General features: G+C 44.7%; 1 protein-coding gene across 1 annotated transcript in view; it reads right to left on the bottom strand.

Annotated features, from left to right (window-relative positions):
- ypel2a (yippee-like 2a) overlaps positions 1-15,109 on the bottom strand; it is a 42,679-nt gene extending 27,570 nt beyond the window's left edge. The window contains exon 1 of the mRNA XM_084338368.1: positions 14,976-15,109. The gene's annotated coding sequence lies outside the window, so the exon portion shown is untranslated. The remainder of the gene's footprint in view (positions 1-14,975) is intronic.
- Positions 15,110-21,337: the final 6,228 nt, after the last annotated feature.

Genomic DNA, 21,337 nt, shown 5'->3' with positions numbered 1-21,337 from the left:
ACACACACACAGCTACACTCGTTATAACCGACACACACACAGCTACGCTCGTTATAACCGACACACACACAGCTACGCTCGTTATAACCGACACACACACAGCTACGCTCGTTATAACCGACACACACACAGCTACGCTCGTTATAACCGACACACACACAGCTACGCTCGTTATAACTGACACACACACAGCTACGCTCGTTATAACCGACACACACACACAGCTACGCTTGTTATAACTGACACACACACAGCTACGCTCGTTATAACCGACACACACACAGCTACGCTCGTTATAACCGACACACACACTAAACACACACCACACACACTTTTGTCCTCAGTATCTACAGTAAGAGGAAGACGCTTGTAGGGGCAGGGCGTTGAGGAGGAAGAGAATCTGTGCTCAGTGAAACTACCATGGATACCTCGTCCTATCAATACAGGAAGGAACTATCTTGGGGGGGGGGGGGGGGTCACGAATCGATATCATGCCGTCTGGATGTTTCCCCGAGTTTTAGAGTCGGGGGTCAGGGTCAGTGTGGGGTGTTCAAACAGCTGGCTGCCAGTCGGAGGGCTCCCTCCTCCCTCCCTCTCTCCCTCCCCCCTCCCTCCCTCCCTCCCCTCAGCAGTTCTGCCCGTCAGGCTGCTGACTCAGCGGGCACCGGCCGGCGGGCACAATGCAGGGGCACCCACCCGCCGGGCCATGAATGGAAGCGCTGAGGTCAGACCATTCTGGGGGGGGGGGGAGAACTGGGGGTCAAGGGTCAAACGTGTCAGCCGGTCGGTCCCGAGTGACGGCCACGACAGTGCTGGTTTGTTGGCTGTGTAATGTTTTTTTTTTTTTTTGGATCCACTTTTTCTCCTCCTATTTTTCCTTGTATTTTCATCCCATCCCAATTTAGTCGTTATGCCAATCCCCCCCCCCCCCCCCCCCCCTCCCCTTCCTGGTTGTTGCGCGCATTTGCCCCCTACTGGCCGGTCTAGGGAGCCCTGAAGTCTATCAGATGCTTCCTCCGATACATGTGGAGTCAGCCAGCAGCCTCTTTTCACCTGCCAGCGAGGACTCTCATTGGGTGTCAGCATAACGCGTGGGAGGGCACACTACCTCCCCCAGATCCCTTCCTCGCTGTGCAGGCGCCCTGACCGACCTGTAGGAGTCGATGTTTATTACAACGACCAGATTACCACCCACCGGCTTCCCTCCCGCTGACACTGCCAATTGAGTCAGTATGACGACCGGCCCAAGCCGGAGGTAACGCTGACAGCTGGATTCGATACCAGTGTCTCTGCGGTGGTAGACAGGCGCTTAGTCCACTGCGCTACCTGGCCGCCATGGCTGTGTAATGTTTTGAGACTGTGTGTGTGTGTGTGTGTGTTAAAATGACAAATGAGTAAAGCGTGAGGTTCCCATGTGCAATAATGCCCAATAAACGGGATATTCATATTTCATCTTCAGTAACTGGTTCAACACTTTGATGAACATTGTTACTCAGCTGAGAGAATTTTCAAATTGATCAGTAAAGGAACTATTTCTCACTTGAGGTGTAGTTTGACCAACTGTCAACTTCTCAGAGAATGTTTAGAATCAGACCGACCACTAGGAGTCACTGTTGCAGCAGCAGCCCCCACCGGCTTCAGTCCTTCCCACCCGCCAACACTTCTTCCAATATTGTGCTTGTTGCAGGGACAGCTCCCGGGAATTGAACCCGGGTCTCTGCGGTGGTAAGCGAGTGCTTAGACCTCTACACACCACTACCCAGATGCCCCGAAAAAAGTTAAATAATTAAATGTCACGCCATCTGTGCAGCGTTTTGGCAGCAGATGTCTCATGGGCAGAGCCATTTAGCAGGCTGTGTGACGTACAGGTGTAGAGAGGGCTCACAGAGAGACCACTTAAACTGACTAATAACTCTGTAAAGGCACAACATCAAATGCAAAAAAACACGTACCTTTGACTCAAAATGTTCTCGTTTCATTGAAATCTGCACAGCGGTTAGTTAAGTTGTTTATAGTTCAGCAGTGTAACATTCAGAATAGGCCCCCAAACTGAATGAGGAGCCTGGGAAGGAGGGAGGGAGGGAGGGAGGGAGGGAGGGAGGGAGGGAGGGAGGTGTCGGAAGCGGACGAGGGGGACAGCAGTGGTCACTAGCTCACCGGCAGACGACCCGACACAGCGGTGCTCCTGATCGACTGAGACGACGGGACTGAATGAAAAAGGAACTCGGCGCCGTGGATCGTGTGTCTCGACAGACTCATCCATCACTCTCTCGTTACCCAACAACCAGAACCTCTTGACGGGGAGCGGGGATGAGGAAAACAACACCTGGCCAGGCCTGCCGCCCGCGACACCAGACCCCCCTTTAGGTTTCCAGAATGGCTTTCTTGGAATTGGAGAACTTCCATTAACCCAGTAGGCATTGTGTCGCGTCGTCATCAGCAGACTGCTGCTGCGTGCGCGACGGTGGGTCCGAAAGGGTTGGCCGCCAGCTCTGTCTCGCCACGACTCCACCACCAGTTCCATACACAGCAATATATTGCGATATTTTGCGTGGCGATGTTATAATCAATACAGTGACGCCAAGTATTGATATTAAAAGTATATATGTAAGGGGCGGCTAAGTGACGCAGTGGGCAAGGCGCTCGCCACTAACGCAGGAGACGCTGGGTTCGAGCCCAGCTCTCGGCGTTGCTTCCCGGCTTGGCCGGTCGTTCATACTAACACAATTGGCAGTGTTAGGGGGTGGGAAAGCCGGTGGGTGGGGATCGGACGTTGTGGACAGCGACTCCTACAGGTCGGTTGGTGCGCCTGTACAGCAGAGACAGGAAGTATCGGGGGCAGCGTGAGCCTCCCACGCGTTACTCCTCGCCGCTGAGAGATCGCGCTGTACAGGTGAAAAGATGCGACAGGCTGCCTCCTCGTGTACCGGAGGGGACACGTGATGCAAGGCTTGGTCCACATTGCAGCCAACCAGTGGGAGGCATGGTCTAGCAGCGTTCGAGACAGGGGAGGGTAGAATTGGATGATATGAAATTGGGATGGGAGAAAAATAGAAAATGGGGAGAAAAAGTAGATAAAAAAAATAAAGTATACATGTAATAATAAATGTATATATACACACTTTTCTTTTTAGCTTGACAATCCCATTTTACTGCAATACAAATGATTGGAAAGACGTGAACAGACTGAAAATATTATCTTATTATTAGATCAAACTGATGATTTATATATATAATAAATCACAATATGGTGACTCTAGCACCATGATAATATCGTATCATGGGGCCTCTGGTGATTCCCACGCCTACCAGTTAGCCACATGTCACCGCATCGAGCTCTACCCTCTCATCTAAAAGGTCTTCCCAGTGAGGACAAAACCAGTGAGGATAAACACACGACTCTTTGACGGTGTATTGCCTACAAATACACACAACAGTGGTTAGAACCACATATAACCAATGTTACATTTGGCTTAGATAACTCAACAATAAGTTCATTAACACTTTCAGTGCCCAGCAGGGGGCGCACGATTTAGTGCTTGAATGCCCACCATCCACTTCAATGTTAGCGTTAATATCGCCTAATCTATGTTTTAAATTATGGCTATGTGTCTAATCTGCCCGTCGCTTATCAATGACTCATTTCCCAGTCAACATTGTCAAAGCGGATTGTTTTTTTATCGGTTAATTTCCGTTTTATAGCATTTTGAAAAGCCCTCGTTTTCAAGAAAAATAAAAAGATTCCGTGATAAAAGCCCTGTACTGGAATATTCTAGAACGTTGTCATTTTTCGGCCTATTTATGAATCGTTTTCAAATAAACGCTAGATTATCGATAGTATATGTGTACGTATGCACGCTGGTGCCGCAAGCTGTAACTCGATTCTCTTAGTTCCTGATCACTCGCACAGTCAAAACAGCCATATCACATATAGGGGAAAAGCTTACATCTCCGTGAAAACATGTCAGATTATCCTAAGACTGGTCAAATAGATTCCTTACCTGAGATCAGATGGTATCCAAAAAGATTATTCCAATTCCTGATCGCCATTCCAAAAATCGATCCTTTAATTGATCCATCGCTACATTAGAGCTGCCGCGATTACCGCATTACCGCGGTATCGCTGTTACATCACGGCCACCGCAGAGTAGGCTGAATACCGCATCACCGCTGTTTTTTTATAATAATAATAATAAAGTACCCTCCTCTCGTTGGGCTTGCGGCTCTGCAGATATACCCTACTCCTCTATCGAGGTTCCAAGCGACCCTATTGGGTACCAGAAAAGTCACGTGAAAGTTAAACATTGCAGACCACTGATTGGTCAGAAGAGACGCGTCACACGTTGGAGCGTCCTGCAGTTTTTTACGTCCTGAATGTCAGCCATTGATCAGAGCTCATCACAATACGGCTAATAACGTTAGCTTTAGCTCCCCGCCGGAGTGGACTACCATCGCTCCTCAGGAGTACTAAACGAGACATAATGATTTTACTGTCTGCAACGAATGTTATAATAAAAGCCCTTCGTTCTATACACTTGTCTGATTGAAAACTTTATTAACAGACCGCAGAATGGGACAACTCAGCACGCTCTGAGCAAAGAAAGGAACTGAGATATGAATTGCCTTGCTACGGTCCGGTAAATACGCTGATGTTATTGAACGTATAACTATTAGGGATGCACGATAATTATCGGGCCGATATCAGCAATTATGACGTCATCCCGATAAACCCGATAACGTTATTAATAGCTCCGATAATATAATATATTTTTTGGTAAAAGAAAATGCTGTGTGGGTGAATTGGAATGAAGTGCGTTTGTTTTGACTGTAGGCTCATCCCGTTTTGCCAGTACTGTGGTACGACTGACAGCGTGTGGTTTAAGAACAGGGCGTTTTACACAAATCGAGCGCTCCCTTTCTTGGCTGTGACGTAGGCACGTAAGTTTCTGAATCAGCGCAGACGTTAAAAACAAAGATGGCCGCGTCGGTACTCGGAATTTCAGAGGAAAAAGATCGCTTGCTATTTGTAATAAATGCAATGGAGAAGTTCCACAAGGAGGGAAAAGGGCAACAACTTGTAATACATCCAGCCTGACGGGTCACCTGCGGCATCACCACCGCTACGATGGTGTGTTATTGTGTTAACTTAGAAGCCTACGACGACGCGAGGAGCTAAGCAAAGCTAGCCCCTTCCATGGCTGTGATGCAACCCTCGGTTGAACGCAGTCACTTATTGCTCCATAGTAGCCAGGTTAATTTGCACCACCAAGGACTGCTTAAAAGCTAGCGGCTTGAGCCCTTGGGTCATTTCTGTCAAACTTCTTTAATTTAGCAAACGACTCGTCAATAGCTGGCTTTGGATTCACAGCAGCTTCTAGCTTCTAGGTTCTAGCTTCTAGCTTGTTGCAGGTGACTTGTTGTGGTGGTGATGTGTCCACTCAAAGCCTTTTTTTCAAGGCTCCGCTTTGAAAAAAGAACAAAAAGCTTTGAGCGTCTTAGGTTGGATGTATTATAAGTTGTTGACGGATTGTGAATTTTCATTTGGAAAAATAAATATGGTCACTTTATCAGTCAATACTGTTGTCTTGGCTTTTGTTTCTGTTGTCTGGTTAGGTCACATTTAAGTTGGTGTTAAGTTATTGTCCTGGGAAGTCTTTTTATGTATTATTATTGTATTGTGATATGTTTTGTTTCATGTTGAAAAAAAAAATTGATAAAAAAAATAATATATACATTAAGAAAAAAGATAATACAATAAATATCGGTTATCGATATCGGTTATCGGCCTGAGGAGCATAAAGTTATCGATATCGGTATCGGTGTCAAAATCAATATCGTGCATCCCTAATAACTATATAATGTTAATGCCACAAAACGAATGCCTTTATTATAAAGTAGTAACTTTATAGTAATAATAATAAGAAAGGGTCGGGGGGGTAACCACCCCTGCCCGCGACACCGAGTGAACGGCGCACGACCTGAGGGGAAACTTTGAATCCGTGTTTCACTTTCAATAACTAATGCGTGCTTGCCGAATCCCAAACAATAGTCATGCTGCAAAGTCATCCTCTAAAGAGACATTTAGACTAGAGGCAGGCTATATGCTATAAAGAGTAGACTACTACTACTAAAAAAAAAAATGCATTCAAACTTTTTTTTAAATTTTTTGTGTGCGTGCGGTAATAACCGCGGCGGTAGGAAATATTTTGCAAATTTGTGCGGTAAGGAAAACATCAATACCGCGGCAGCTCTACGCTAAATACTGTAAAACACATATTACACGCTGTTCTGATGCTCCACAATGACTGGGATCATCTCCGGTTACATGCGTGAGAAGTAAAATGTGGATTCCGGAGTTTTTTTTTCTCATCCATTTTTATTGAGTCCATTCCAAAAGGGTGCATTACCATCTGGGAGACGATAGGGGGCGCTTTTTTCACATCGGAGCTCCTGGTGGGGCTGGTTTCCCAACGGTAGACTCGGTTGATGAAATATTAATTCAGATCGCTAATAAAAAATTATTCTCGCTAATTGTCGTGGTGGGCATTCAGGGGGCGGGCGGCTAACACGTGTTATGTCGTGGCTGGCATTCAAAGTGTTAAAAGTCAGCATATTTAAGTATAATAATCATACTAGAATGTGAGTTCTGGATACTTGCTATGTTGGCGATACTAGAACTTGTTGACAAAAAGGTCCATGTTTGATGTTGACATCAATAACGTTAATGTCAAGAGTTTAGAAAGAGGAGGTGATGATTTCATAACATGTCACAACAACAAGCAGCTCCACCGAAGGAGCGTGACATCCAGGAGGGAAAACCGGTCCTGTGCAAACATGTGCAAACTAGCCACCAATAAACAGCCAGGGAGTGACTGACAACACAGAAATAGAGGGAGTAGATGTTTTATAGAGTAAATAGAGGATTTATAGAGTAAATAGGGGAAGTGCATGTTTTATATAGCAAATAGAGGAAGTAGATGTTTTATATAGTAAATAGAGGAAGTAGAGATGTGTTATATAGTAAATAGAGGAAGTAGAGATGTGTTATATAGTAAATAGAGGAAGTAGATGTGTTATATAGTAAATAGAGGAAGTAAAATGATTTACTTTGGACGCTCGTAATTTGTCATTTGGGAGCCTTCAGGAACAATTAGGGATGGGAATCGAGAACCGGAACCGTTTGGGAACCGGTTCCTAATTGTCCGATTCCTGGAATCGCATGCCTCCGTGACTATCGATTCCTCTTATCAATGCCATGTTTTTCCGACAGTTGCGCATTTTAAAACAATAATGTTAGCGCCACGCATGCAGCCATAGCAGACTATTTGATTCCTTGACTAGGAAAACCTAAATGAAAATGAATGCTTTCACTGTATAAATATTCTCCCATTTCATCCATTTTAGATGATCACAATAGACTGAGGCTGCAGCTAGTGGTTCTTGCGCACCTCAGGAAAATCCTTTCACGCTGGCACAGCGGGGTAAACTGACTCAGGAAAAGGTGAACGAGTGTCACCGAGCAGTCACTAAATTTGTAAGGGCTCGAAATTGCGACCATTTTGGTGGGGGCTCAATGATAAAAGACAATCAGAAATGTCAAGTTGCATGTTGTTATTCTAACCAGCTTAGTTCTGTTGCATTTCCAATTTATTTATTGAAATTATAAATTTATCAGGAATCGATAAGGGAACCGATAAAGAATCGAATCGATAAGCAGAATAGATAATGGAATCGTATCGATAAAATCTCATCAATTCCCATCCCTAGGAACAATGAGAGTAAAGCCGGTGGTGTGCTGCTGCTGCTGCTGTTGTCATCATCACCGCTATGTCGATGACACTCAACTCTTCCTGTCCTCCCTCAGATATCCAAGCCCGAGTGGATCTCAGCCCGGCCCGTCCGACATTTCCGCCTGGATGACGAGTCGACCGATCACCTCAAACTGATCCCGGGCTACTTCAGCCAAATCCTCCCGGCAACATACATTGAGACTGCTGGTCATACTGCATTAAATAATTGAAATTAAGTGATCTCAAACGTATGCCCCCAGCAGTAGAGTAATGTTACTGACCCGCGGACCTGTGGGCAACAGAACCCTGCCGTCGGAGCCGAGGGAGCGGCTGAACAGGACACTGCAGGAGGAGCCTCTCGAACAGTCTGCTACTGGAAGCAATCGATTTGATAAAAGATAGCCAACGTTTGTTTTATAAGGGTTGCATTTGCTAATGGTCGATAGCCCGATAATCGATTAAGTGGGCTTACGTTAGCGTCAACAGGATTCCAAAAGCTAACAATAACATTCCTAACAGGGAACTAACTACAGATAATTATGGATGCAGGCTTCGAACTATTTGTATTGTAACATACATTATAACGTGTAGCTGCACTGTGTGTGTGTGTTTGTGTCTGTCTGTCTGTGCTTCGATCCATCAAGCTAAGATCGAGATAATGTTCTAGATATAACGTTAGTGGATTTGCAGGGATCGAGATAATGTTCTAGATATAACGTTAGTGGATTTGCTGGGATCGAGATAATGTTCTAGATATAACGTTAGTGGATTTGCAGGGATCGAGATAATGTTCTAGATATAACGTTAGTGGATTTGCAGGGATCGAGATAACGTTCTAGATATAACGTTAGTGGATTTGCAGGGATCGAGATAACGTTCTAGATATAACGTTAGTGGATTTGCAGGGATCGAGATAATGTTCTAGATATAACGTTAGTGGATTTGCAGGGATCGAGATAACGTTCTAGATATAACGTTAGTGGATTTGCAGGGATCGAGATAACGTTCTAGATATAATAACGTTAGTGGATTTGCAGGGATCGAGATAATGTTCTAGATATAACGTTAGTGGATTTGCAGGGATCGAGATAACGTTCTAGATATAACGTTAGTGGATTTGCAGGGATCGAGATAACGTTCTAGATATAACGTTAGTGGATTTGCAGGGATCGAGATAATGTTCTAGATATAACGTTAGTGGATTTGCAGGGATCGAGATAACGTTCTAGATATAACGTTAGTGGATTTGCAGGGATCGAGATAATGTTCTAGATATAACGTTAGTGGATTTGCAGGGATCGAGATAACGTTCTAGATATAACGTTAGTGGATTTGCAGGGATCGAGATAACGTTCTAGATATAACGTTAGTGGATTTGCAGGGATCGAGATAATGTTCTAGATATAACGTTAGTGGATTTGCAGGGATCGAGATAACGTTCTAGATATAACGTTAGTGGATTTGCAGGGATCGAGATAACGTTCTAGATATAACGTTAGTGGATTTGCAGGGATCGAGATAACGTTCTAGATATAACGTTAGTGGATTTGCAGGGATCGAGATAATGTTCTAGATATAACGTTAGTGGATTTGCAGGGATCGAGATAATGTTCTAGATATAACGTTAGTGGATTTGCAGGGATCGAGATAATGTTCTAGATATAACGTTAGTGGATTTGCAGGGATCGAGATAACGTTCTAGATATAACGTTAGTGGATTTGCAGGGATCGAGATAACGTTCTAGATATAACGTTAGTGGATTTGCAGGGATCGAGATAACGTTCTAGATATAACGTTAGTGGATTTGCAGGGATCGAGATAATGTTCTAGATATAACGTTAGTGGATTTGCAGGGATCGAGATAATGTTCTAGCTATAACGTTAGTGGATTCCCATGTCTGAATCTCCGCTCCATCACACAGTCCTGGACCAGCAGAGTTCTCCAGTGGATCAGTGCAGGCGAGGCCGAGCTCCGGTCATCAGAGTGTGTGTCTGTCCAGTGGAGACGGCCTTGCACAAGCAGCATCATTATTTGTATTGTGTTTGACCACCTAGATTGGCTATTCAGCTTGTAACCGAGTCGGTCAACAAACACAGCTGGCTCAACCCAGTTTGGGAATTTGGTCAACAAGCACAAGGTGTAACTAATTTAGGACTGACCCAGGATATTTAAACTTTTCTATTTTGGAAGGCATCAGTTATACTCTCGAGCCCTGAACGGTACCTAACCTAACCCCCCAACACACACACTTTATACCTTACTTCAGTCATATATCCACATTATATGCTGCATTGTCTTACAACCTTTATGGGGGGAAAAGAAAGTTGCAGACATGTTGTATAATGTCCTATTGATTGGAGGGGGGGGGGCACACTGCTCTGCCCTCTACTGCAAAGCACCACACAGGGTCATACGAACAGGACAGAGCATCAGCTTGCCTGCATTACCATCCAGTGCCGTTTATTATCATTCTTTCCGTCGTCATTTCCACGACGCACTACATCCACACTGTAACTATTGTGTTGTAGTTTAGTGGCGTTTCTTGCTTTTTAATGCCCTCATTTTACATCTTGTTCATTTGATGTCAGCCAGGACATAAGGAGTCCACTTTTTTTTTTCTTTTATTGATCTTTTTCCCCCTCCATTTTCCTCAGATTTTTCTCCCATCCCAATGTTAGTCGTTATGCCAATTCCCAATCCCTTCCTGGTCGCTGCGCACTTACCCCCCACAGTCGGTCTGGGAGAGTGGAGGCTATCACGTGCTTCCTCCGACACACGTCCAGCCAATCAACCGCTTCTTTTCACCTGGCAGCGCGGATCCTCCCTGAGATTCTCAGTGAGAGGGCGTAGCGTGTGGAAGGATCACACTATCCCACTCAGGTCCTATCCGCGCTTAGCAGGCGCCCCGACCGAACTGTAGGAGTCGCTGTTTACAACGACCCGGACCCACCCCGCCAGCTTCTCCCACCTTCTAATACAGCCAATTGTATTAGTGTGAACGGCCAGCCAAGCTGGTGACAACCCCGGAGCTGTGAGCTGGATTCGAACAGGCGAATCCAGCTCACAGCTTCGGGGTTGGTGACGAACGCAATCTCCGCTACGCCACCTAACCGCCCTAGGATTCCACTTTCTTGATAAAGATCTCAACCTAATCTAACAAAGACTGAGAGAGAGAGAGGAGAGAGAGGGGGGGGGCTAGGGCTCAGGTTATTTTTTGTTCACACAGGCGTGAAGTACATTTGATCATTCAGAGATCCACTCTCTCCTTAAGAATTGATCCAGCTATGGAAAAAGAAAACAAAACAATTTTGTGATTCATCACAGTGCTGTTCTGGGCCTATATAGCATTTTACAGCATGTATCACCTACTGCTGCTGCTGTTGCTCATGGAGGGAGTCTTATCTGCCTCAGGCACACGAACCTTCTGGAGCACACGGCTCACTCTTCTTTTGTTCTCGGTCGGTGTTGTGCCAAAAGAGAAGCAGGAAATAGGTGCGAACACAGTAGGTAGCAACGGGAGAGGCTGAATGTAGAGCGGACAGCTGGCCCGGCCTGCAGGGTCGTCGACGAGCTCCACTCTATGGGTTTTGTATGGCTCACTTGTGGACGACCCACAAAATGGGCCTTTTGTCAACAACAGAGGCCTCGCACAGAACGTTCATGTGACGTCTATATACTACCGTGCCTACAGCTACTATGCCAATATGTCTATACTGCTAATACACTCCCCAAGAGTGGAGCGAGCTCGCGCTCTGTGCCGCTAGACGAAAAACGACACCGCTCCCCCCCCCCATCCTGCTGACTTGTTGTATATACGATTTGCAAGTTAAAAAAAATAGTCAGCTAAATGACCAAATGTAAATGTTACGTAAGTATCTCTCTCCCTCTTCCAACATGGCTGCCTGTCTGTAACCACTGGTAAGCGCTTTTGAACGATAATACCTCATTTACATACAGCGGTAGAGTGAACACACTGGGACGAAATTATATTACTGTTCCACTGTGATTTGTCAACAAGAGTAGTACTAGTAAGAAGACATCAAAGTATTACATTTCTGTTGATATATACACACATATATATGTGGATTAATGGGCATTCTAAAAGCCTCTTTTAAAAAAAGTGATATCATACACACATTACAGTTGCCAACACACCGTGTATAATCTACATTGAAGAACCACCATGACAGCCAAGTGAAGCTCCACCACTAGCAGCATTGGCCCCACTGTGTACTCAACCAGCTACAGAGCTCACGTGCACAAAGTGAAGCAGTCAGACCGATCAAACCAGCTACTCGGAGCCAGCTGCTCACACAACAACACAGTCTCTCTCCCTCCTGTCTCGCTCTCTCTCTCTCTCTCCCTCCTGTCTAGCTCTCTCTCTCACACTATATACACACTCTCTCTCTCCCTCCTGTCTAGCTCTCTCTCAGTATATACACACTCTCTCTCTCTCTCTCCCTCCTGTCTAGCTCTCTCTCTCACACTATATACATACACTCTCTCTCCTGTCTAGCTCTCTCTCTCACACTACATACATACACTCTCTCTCTCCCTCCTGTCTAGCTCTCTCTCTCACACTATATACACACTCTCTCTCTCCCTCCTGTCTCGCTCTCTCTCTCACACTATATACATACACTCTCTCTCTCTCTCCTGTCTAGCTCTCTCTCTCACACTACATACATACACTCTCTCTCTCTCCCTCCTGTCTAGCTCCCTCTCTCACACTACATATACACTCTCTCTATCTCTCCCTCCTGTCTAGCTCTCTCACTCACACACAACACAGTCTCTCTCTCTCCCTCCCGTCCATCTCAAACCACACACACTCTCTCTTGTGTTGTTAGGATATTAAATAAGAATACTCGACTAAACCAGGACAAATGCCTCCATTATTATTATGATGATGACCCATTTTCTTTTCTTGTAAACTGACCTATAATAAGCCCACACACACACGTCATCCATAACTATATTATAAGTTATTATAATAATGCCATAACTATATGCCGACGGCAATTTACCATCCTCTCGAATCTCAAGATGAAACAGCAGTCAACATAAACTTGTTTTGTGTGTGTGTGTGTGTGTGTGTGTGTATGTGTATGTATGCGTGTGAAACAGGTCAACCTCGGCTCAGAAACAAAAAAAACAAACAAACGGTCTCATTCCTTCCCGCAACTTCCCTTTATTAACCCTTTCACTGCCACACACGACAGAAGGTTAACCCTAAGAGACTCAGAAGAAGCTTCTATCCCCAGGCCATCAGGCTGCTAAACGAACAATGAATGAACACTACACAACAACAACCACCAAACGCACATAGCACACACATCCACACGCACACACTCACTTTAAACAAACACACTGTAGCACCCACTCCACACACTTTATAGCACACACCCACTTTAAACAAACACACTGTAGCACCCACTCCCCACACTTTATATTTATGGATGAGGGATTGCACTACAACTCGTACACCTTACTGTAAATTGTACCTAAAATTGTACCTCATCCCATTTCTGCTTTGCACTAGATAGTACTGTACATTAGTACACTGCATAGTATTGTGTATTGTATATTATATGGTAACTCAGAACATTGTACATATGTCTATACCGAACACTGTGACCTCATTTTTCTTCTTCTAAATTCATGCTATATTATGTTATTATGTTATTTGATACTATCTTGTCTAGCACAGTCTCTGGAGCGTAACAGTAAGAAGCATTTTGTATGAAAGTATTCTGTACTTCTGTATGACAACTATTAAAGAACTTGAACAACTTTACTATCACACAACCGACGGTCGCTTCTGTGTGTTGTCGTCGCAGTGAAAGGGTTAACAGTTTTGGTAGTGCGTGCGGCAGTGAAAGGGTTAACCGTTTTGGTAGTGCGTGTGGCAGTGAAAGGGTTAACCGTTTTGGTAGTGCGTGCGGCAGTGAAAGGGTTAACCGTTTTGGTAGTGCGTGTGGCAGTGAAAGGGTTAAGAGTTTTGGTAGTGCGTGCAGCAGTGAAAGGGTTAACAGTGTTGGTAGTGCATGCGGCAGTGAACGGGTTAACAGTGTTGGTAGTGCATGCGGCAGTGAAAGGGTTAACAGTTTTGGTAGTGCGTGCGGCAGTGAAAGGGTTAACAGTTTTGGTAGTGTGGCAGTGAAAGGGTTAACAGTTTTGGTAGTGTGGCAGTGAAAGGGTTAACAGTTTTGGCAGTGAAAGGGTTAACACTAGTGTTGGTAGTGCGGCAGTGAAAGGGTTAACCGTTTTGGTAGTGCGTGCGGCAGTGAAAGGGTTAACCGTTTTGGTAGTGCGTGTGGCAGTGAAAGGGTTAAGAGTTTTGGTAGTGCGTGCGGCAGTGAAAGGGTTAACAGTGTTGGTAGTGCATGCGGCAGTGAACGGGTTAACAGTGTTGGTAGTGCATGCGGCAGTGAAAGGGTTAACAGTTTTGGTAGTGCGTGCGGCAGTGAAAGGGTTAACAGTTTTGGTAGTGTGGCAGTGAAAGGGTTAACAGTTTTGGTAGTGTGGCAGTGAAAGGGTTAACAGTTTTGGCAGTGAAAGGGTTAACACTAGTGTTGGTAGTGCGGCAGTGAAAGGGTTAACAGTTTTGGTAGTGCGGCAGTGAAAGGGTTAACAGTGTTGGTAGTGCGGCAGTGAAAGGGTTAACAGTTTTGGTAGTGCGTGCGGCAGTGAAAGGGTTAACAGTTTTGGTAGTGCGTGCGGCAGTGAAAGGGTTAACAGTTTTGGTAGTGCGTGCGGCAGTGAAAGGGTTAACCCTTCTGTGTGTTGTCGCAGTGAAAGGGTTAATAACCTGCGCGTGCGCAGCTACAGCTGTGGCTGTTGTGGATGTTGTTGTGTCTCGAGCTGCTGCAGACTGCAGTGCAGGAGGAGAGACGCCGCGAGCCCCGAGCAGCCTCCTCGTGCGCCAACAACAAAGCGGCTCTGCGAACCAACCAACCAACCAACCCACCGATCATGCGCGAGCCTCGAGGTGTCAATCAAAATAAAGAAGTGTTACTTTAGTGTCTCGAGCTCCTCTCAGTCCGCGACGGGGGGACTACTTTCTGCTGCTGTTGTTGTTGTTGTTGTTGTTGTTGGTGGTCGCGTGTTAAAATCGTCACAGTTGCGCAATGTCACACAAACAAACAAACAGAGGGCCCCAATGCGTTCAGTTCAGACTTACCTTTGTATAGAGGAAACACCTGTCCCGTCTTGTTCAGGTGGTTAACTGTTGTCAGCTGCGGCGGGTGTTCTCTCTTCTTCTTCTTCTTCTTCTACGCGGCGGCGGCGGCGGAGGACGTCCATCGGATACTATCCATAACAAAGCTCTCGAGTTGGTGTTATTGCGCAAGTGAAGTACCGGAGGAGGCGGGTCCACGTGCTTGACGGGCAGGGCGACGCGGCCAATCGGAGTGACGTTACGGCATAGCAACATTGTGTCTATTGGTCAGGGGGGTGGAACTTAGACACAGACCAATCAGCGTTGCGCAGTGCATCAAGCACTGTTGTCTCAAATATTCCACACACACTACACTACACTCTGTCCATCTCTATGGTCTGTCCACACACACACACACACACACACTACACTGTCCATCTATGGTTGTCTACACACACACACACACACACACACACTACACTGTCCATCTATGGTTGTCTATACACACACTACACTGTGTCCATCTATGGTCGTCTACACACACACACTACACTGTCCATCTATGGTCGTCTACACACACACACACACTACACTGTGTCCATCTATGGTCGTCAATACACGCACATGCACGTGACACACACACACACTACACTGTCCATCTATGGTCGTCTACACACACACGCACGCACACACACACACACAGTGGTGGAAGAAGTACACAATTATTTTACTCGAGTAGTAGAAAAGTAGAAATACATAGAACTCTGGTAAAAGTAAATCAACCGCCTCCTTTCAAAAGAAAAAATTAGAAAAGTATTTGATAATGCTTGTAGGCTAGTATCAAAAGTAAAGGTACAGATTATTATACATGATGTGCTTGTTATTCCAGAGTTCAGGAGCATTCAAACCTCGATCCATTGACAAGGGCGGCTGGGTGGCGCAGCGGACATTGCGCTCGTCACCAACGCAAGAGACACCGGGTTCGACTCCGGCTGTCGCCGTTGCCTCCGGCTTGGGCCAGCCGTCATACTAACTCAATTGGCAGAGTCAGCGGGTGGAAGTCGATGGGTGGTAATCTGGACGTTGTGGACAGCGACTCCTACAGGTCGGTTGGGGCACCTGCACAGCAGAGACAGAAAATGGCGGGGGTAGTGTGAGCCTCCCACATGTTACACCTCGCCAATGAGAGTCCGCGCTGGCGGGTGAAAATATGTGACAGGCTGCCTCCTCGTGTATCGGAGGGGACACGTGATGCAAGGCTTCTATCCTCCCTACAACCGGCCAGTGGGGGGCATATGCGAGCAACGTTCAAGACAGGGGAGGGGAGAATTGGCACAGTGGAATTGGGATGAGAGAAAAATAGAAAAAGAGGAGAAAAAGTGGATAAAATAAAAATAAAATACTCGATCCATTGACCTCTAAAGGTTCTTAAAGTGGTATGTGGTCCAGTTATGCTGCTCTCATTATACATCCTCATGAGGTTGGCAGGCTTCAAATGTGAAATGTTATCTATTTATCTTGCGTGCAAACATTTGTCTTCAAACTAGTAACTGATGGGTTCAGATAAATGTAGTGGACTACAAAGTACTATATTTCCTTTGTGTGTAGTGGAGTCAAAGTATGACGTTCCATAAAAACATAATACTTCAAGTCAAGTCAAGAGCATCTTGACTGGAAACATCACTGCCTGGTATGGAAACAGCACGGCACAGGACAAGAAGGCCCTACAGAGAGTGGTGCGCTTAGCCGAGCGTACCACGGGTATTGCACTACCTCCCCTGCAGGTTCTATACAACAAGAGGTGCAAATCCAGAGCGTGCAGAATAATGAAAGACCCTCACCACCCCAATAACAGCCTGTTCCAGCTGCTGAGGTCAGGCAGACGCCTGCGAACCCCAGCTACTAGGACAGAGAGGCTTCGGCTCAGCTTCTTCCCCCAGGCCATCAGAGCCTTGAATAATGAACACCGAGCGCCACAGAACACTGAACTTCTCACACACAAGCACACACACGACACGCACGCTGTGCACGCTCACACACTAGCAGCCACTTTAACATGAGCAGGCACACACTCATGCCACACACGCCCACACTTATGGCCACAAAGGAAAGGTCACTTTAGAAATAGTATAACAACAGTAACAGTGTATTGCACTACCAAAGGACCCAGCATGTCCTATATGCTCTGTAAATAACTATGTACAGATACCGAGATGTCACACCATGTTACCTGTTTATTGCACAATGTTTTTTTTTTTATTGGATTCTATTATATGTTGTACCACTGTATTGCACATCGTTGCGGGCAAGACCACCCGCATTTCATTGTATACTTGTATGCCGTGACAAATAAAACTCTTGACTTGACTACTCTAGTGAAGTAACCTCAAAATTGTACTTACGTTATAGGCTACAGTACTCGAGTAAAACTACCTTGTGGCTTTCCACCGCTGCACACACAAACATGTTTTGTTTTAACCATAGATGTGCCATGGGTGGCCATGTGGTCAGCGTGGGAGAGGAGAGAACTCATTTGCTGAGGCTGGACAGAAGGCCTACTGTTACAGGGCACTATTTACATGATGCACGGCACTTTGGTGCAACTACAGTGGTTTTAAATGTGCTTTAGAAATAAAACGTACTTACTTACTTTTACTCAAGACCATTTTGAAGTACTTTACTTTATATAGTAGATTTGATTTAGGTCGTTTGTTTTGGTGTGTGTTTGAATTATTTCCCTTACCTGGATTGTTGTTTTTGGCTTATTTTTTTATTTATTTTTTTTAAATATATTTTATTTATTTATGTATTTTTGTCCCCCTTTCCCACTTATCCCTTTGTGATATTAACCCCCCACCATGTGATATTAACCCCCACCCCCATGTGATAACTTGGTGAAAAAGATGAACCCTCATAGTTCAAACCTTACAACAGTAATAGGACGTCATTAGACTGAACAGCCACCAACCACTTGAACAGAATCAGGTTCTTATGAACTCTACCAAGCCATGGAATAAAAGAACGCCATAAAGAACGGCTACTTTTACTTTAGACACCTTTACATGGTATCAACTACCTCTTCCTTCTTTTTTATGACTTATCCTTTGAGTTTTTTTTTCTTTCTGCACACAGGACATCAGGACAATACAAAGTAATGATGACGTAACTTGTGAATCAACATGGGTCGGTCCTGAAGGACAACACACACACCTAGACCACTAACGTCCAGACTACAAAGACACCACCCCACATGGGGGGTAGACAAAAAAAAATAAAAAATAAAAAAAAATAAAATGTAATAATTATTTAAAAAAAAGAATAAGAAAAAAAAAGAAAAAAAACTAAGAAAAATCGACTACATTAAACAGAAAAGAAAGCTACATTAATACATAGAGCACATCTTGTCGACATATACGTAGTACATTTGTCAGGTATTCTTTCACCTAAGTTTCCTTCTCCTACCTCTTCCTTCAGAACCTACCACTTTCAGAGCCCTTAACCTTGATTTACCCATTGAATGCCACCACCCACTCCAATGTTAGTGTTAAAAACGCCTAATCTATGTTTTAAATTATGGCTATGTGTCTAATCTGCCCGTCGCTTTATCAATGACTCGTTTGCAGTCAACATTGTCGAAGCAGATTGTTTTTTATCGGTTCATTTTCGTTTTATAGCATTTTGAAAAGCCCTCGTTTTCAAGGAAAATATAAAGATTGCATGATAAAAGACATTTACTGGAATATTCTAGAATACACAAAAACGTTGTCATTTTTCGGCCTATTTATGAATCGTTTTCAAATAAACGCTAGATTATCGATAGTATATGTGTACGTATGCATGCTATAGACGCAAGCTGAAAAATCGATTCTCTTATTTCCTCATCAGCGATCGCGCACACACAGACACATAGGGCAAACGCTGAGATCTCAGCGAATACAACTCTGATTATCCCAAGACTGGTAAAATAGATTCCTTACCTCAGATCAGATGTTCTCCAAAAAGATTATTCCAATTCCTGATCGCCATTCCAAATATCGATCACGCTTATTGATTTGATTATTGGCTGCTGTGAATATATATTCCAGGCTGATTCCCGTCCCGCGATGACTTCCATGTTGATCAGACTTCTTGCCAGCACAAGGAGCCAGATGACTCCGCCTCTACATATCTACAGATCCCAGGTCAGTCTAAGCGACTGACCTGCAGTTACACAGAGATAGACGATTGGGGGGCGCTTTTTTCCATTCTGAGCTCCTGTAGGGGCTGCTGTACCAACGGGAGACTCTGTTGATGAAATATGATTTCAGCTCGCTAATAAAACAATAAAACGATATTTGTCGTCGTGGGCACTCAGCCTAATAAAATGAGATATGTATTCCGTGGCACTGAGAGGGTTGTAGAATTCTGAATGGAGGGATTTAAATTCAGCCTCTGGTTCTACGAGGGTATCAAGTACAGTTACTGTGTACTTCTTCCACCAGTGAGTGATATTAGTCTATATATATAGAATAGACTGGACGTGGGTGAGCTAAATAATGAGAAATGGTTGCTCATTTGAGTGAATATCCTTTGATATGTTACTGTTACTGACTAGAAGTACATCACCTGTCTGTTACTGACTAGAAGAATTATGCTGTATTTATTTATCCCTCAGTTTATTTTTTACCTTCAATGTGATGACGTCATAGGCATCTGCTATTACTAATAAGAACATAGAACACAGTTAATATATCTAAGAGAAGTCATTTATGAAGACGGCTTGAATTATGCAATTATGATTATTCATTGCCAAACGTCATTCATGCCTAAATTATGAGCCCTTTGATCAGCTCCCCCTGGTGGACAAAATAATGCACTGGATTTGGAGAGTTGGCCTTCCTCGTGGCGCCATCTAGTGGACAAAAGGTGCGATGCAGAAGCTGGGCTGCCTCTGGGGTAGAAGAGTTGAGAGGTCTGCTAATATAATCAAATCACCTCAATCTACTTGGAAATAAACATTTCTCACACAGAATGAACATCCATCAGTTACTCTTTATTTAATCCTTAATATAGACATCAGCTTAAAGACGGAACAAATTAAGATTTATAAACAACACGTTTGTATGCTTGAAAACGACTATGCTTGTTTCGACAAAACAAGATAAATGACTACTGAAATGCGCTACTGAAGCCCTGCACTAATACAATCATGTACCATACAAACTTGAACCCTTTAACCATTAAGTTCCTAAAAGGATGATGATTGGACCGAACCCCACTGTGGTTCACTTCAGGCACACAAGCGCACAACTTGGAAGCCTGACCAGATGGACGCTTGTATGATCTCGCGAAGCCAGCTGCCGTGCAAGGTTGGCCAATCGCTAATCGGCCAGTTTGGGGGGGGGGGGGGGGGCGAATATTCAATCTCTTCATATCGCCACTTTGCCAGAGTAGTCACCGGGGTGGAACATTCCTTGTCGACGTACTCACGCAGGCCAGTCTTTTCCAGGTTAGAGCTAAATGTTAAACCCAGATTCGGCTCAAATAAGGGACTAAACACGTTTCGCAATTATGCCACATCAATGTGGAACGCCCTACCCAAAGCTGTAAAGGAATGTGGATCACTACCCACTTTCAAAACCTCTCTCAAGGGACACCTACGGGAGACTGCAATTCAAAACTGGCCCCTGTAAATATCCTAACCCAACCCCCTCCAATGTACAGTCATTTACCTAGTATGGTTTTGTCAATAGTCCAATGTACAATTTTGTTTGTTTGTACAGTGTCTCCCCCCCCCCCCCCCCTCAATGTACAGTTTTGCTTGTATATACAGTGTGCCCCCCCCCCCCCCCCAATGTAGATTACCCAGTATGGTTGTCAATATCCCAGTGTACCCAACCTCCTCCAATGTACAGTTTCTACGTCAAATGTATATACTCCCTTTTCCTGACTCCTTCTGTATCACAAACAGTACTGTATTTGCAAATCTGGTATGTCATAAATGTATAGATGTAGCAGTACTGTCTATCTGTATGTCATGTATTATGTCATATATGTCCAGATGAATTGAAAATGGGGGACCCTGATGTAAACAAGACGAAAGTCTTTCTCTGGTCTGCATCCCCTTAACAATTGTGTGTATTGAGCTGTACTGTATTGTACCCATTCTGCAATCTGTTAATAAAGTTTTCAATCAATCAATCAATCAGCTGGATTCTCTTAAAACTACGTATCCCAGAAGGACTCGAGTGATATAGAAGTGCCAACAGAGTTGGGAAGCTAATGAGCGACTGACTTGTGTTTGAAAAGGTTGGGAGACAGAAGTACACAACGGTTGGCAGACAGAATGTCAGAGAGTGTATCTCGCAGTCGTCATAACCAGATCTCCCCCTCTGCCCCCCCCCCCC

The sequence above is a fragment of the Notolepis coatsorum genome (genome assembly GCF_963971535.1).
Source record: "Notolepis coatsorum genome assembly, contig: SUPER_8_unloc_1, whole genome shotgun sequence".
Classification (NCBI taxonomy): domain Eukaryota; kingdom Metazoa; phylum Chordata; class Actinopteri; order Aulopiformes; family Paralepididae; genus Notolepis; species Notolepis coatsorum.
This window is presented reverse-complemented; position numbering and strand designations above follow the sequence as displayed.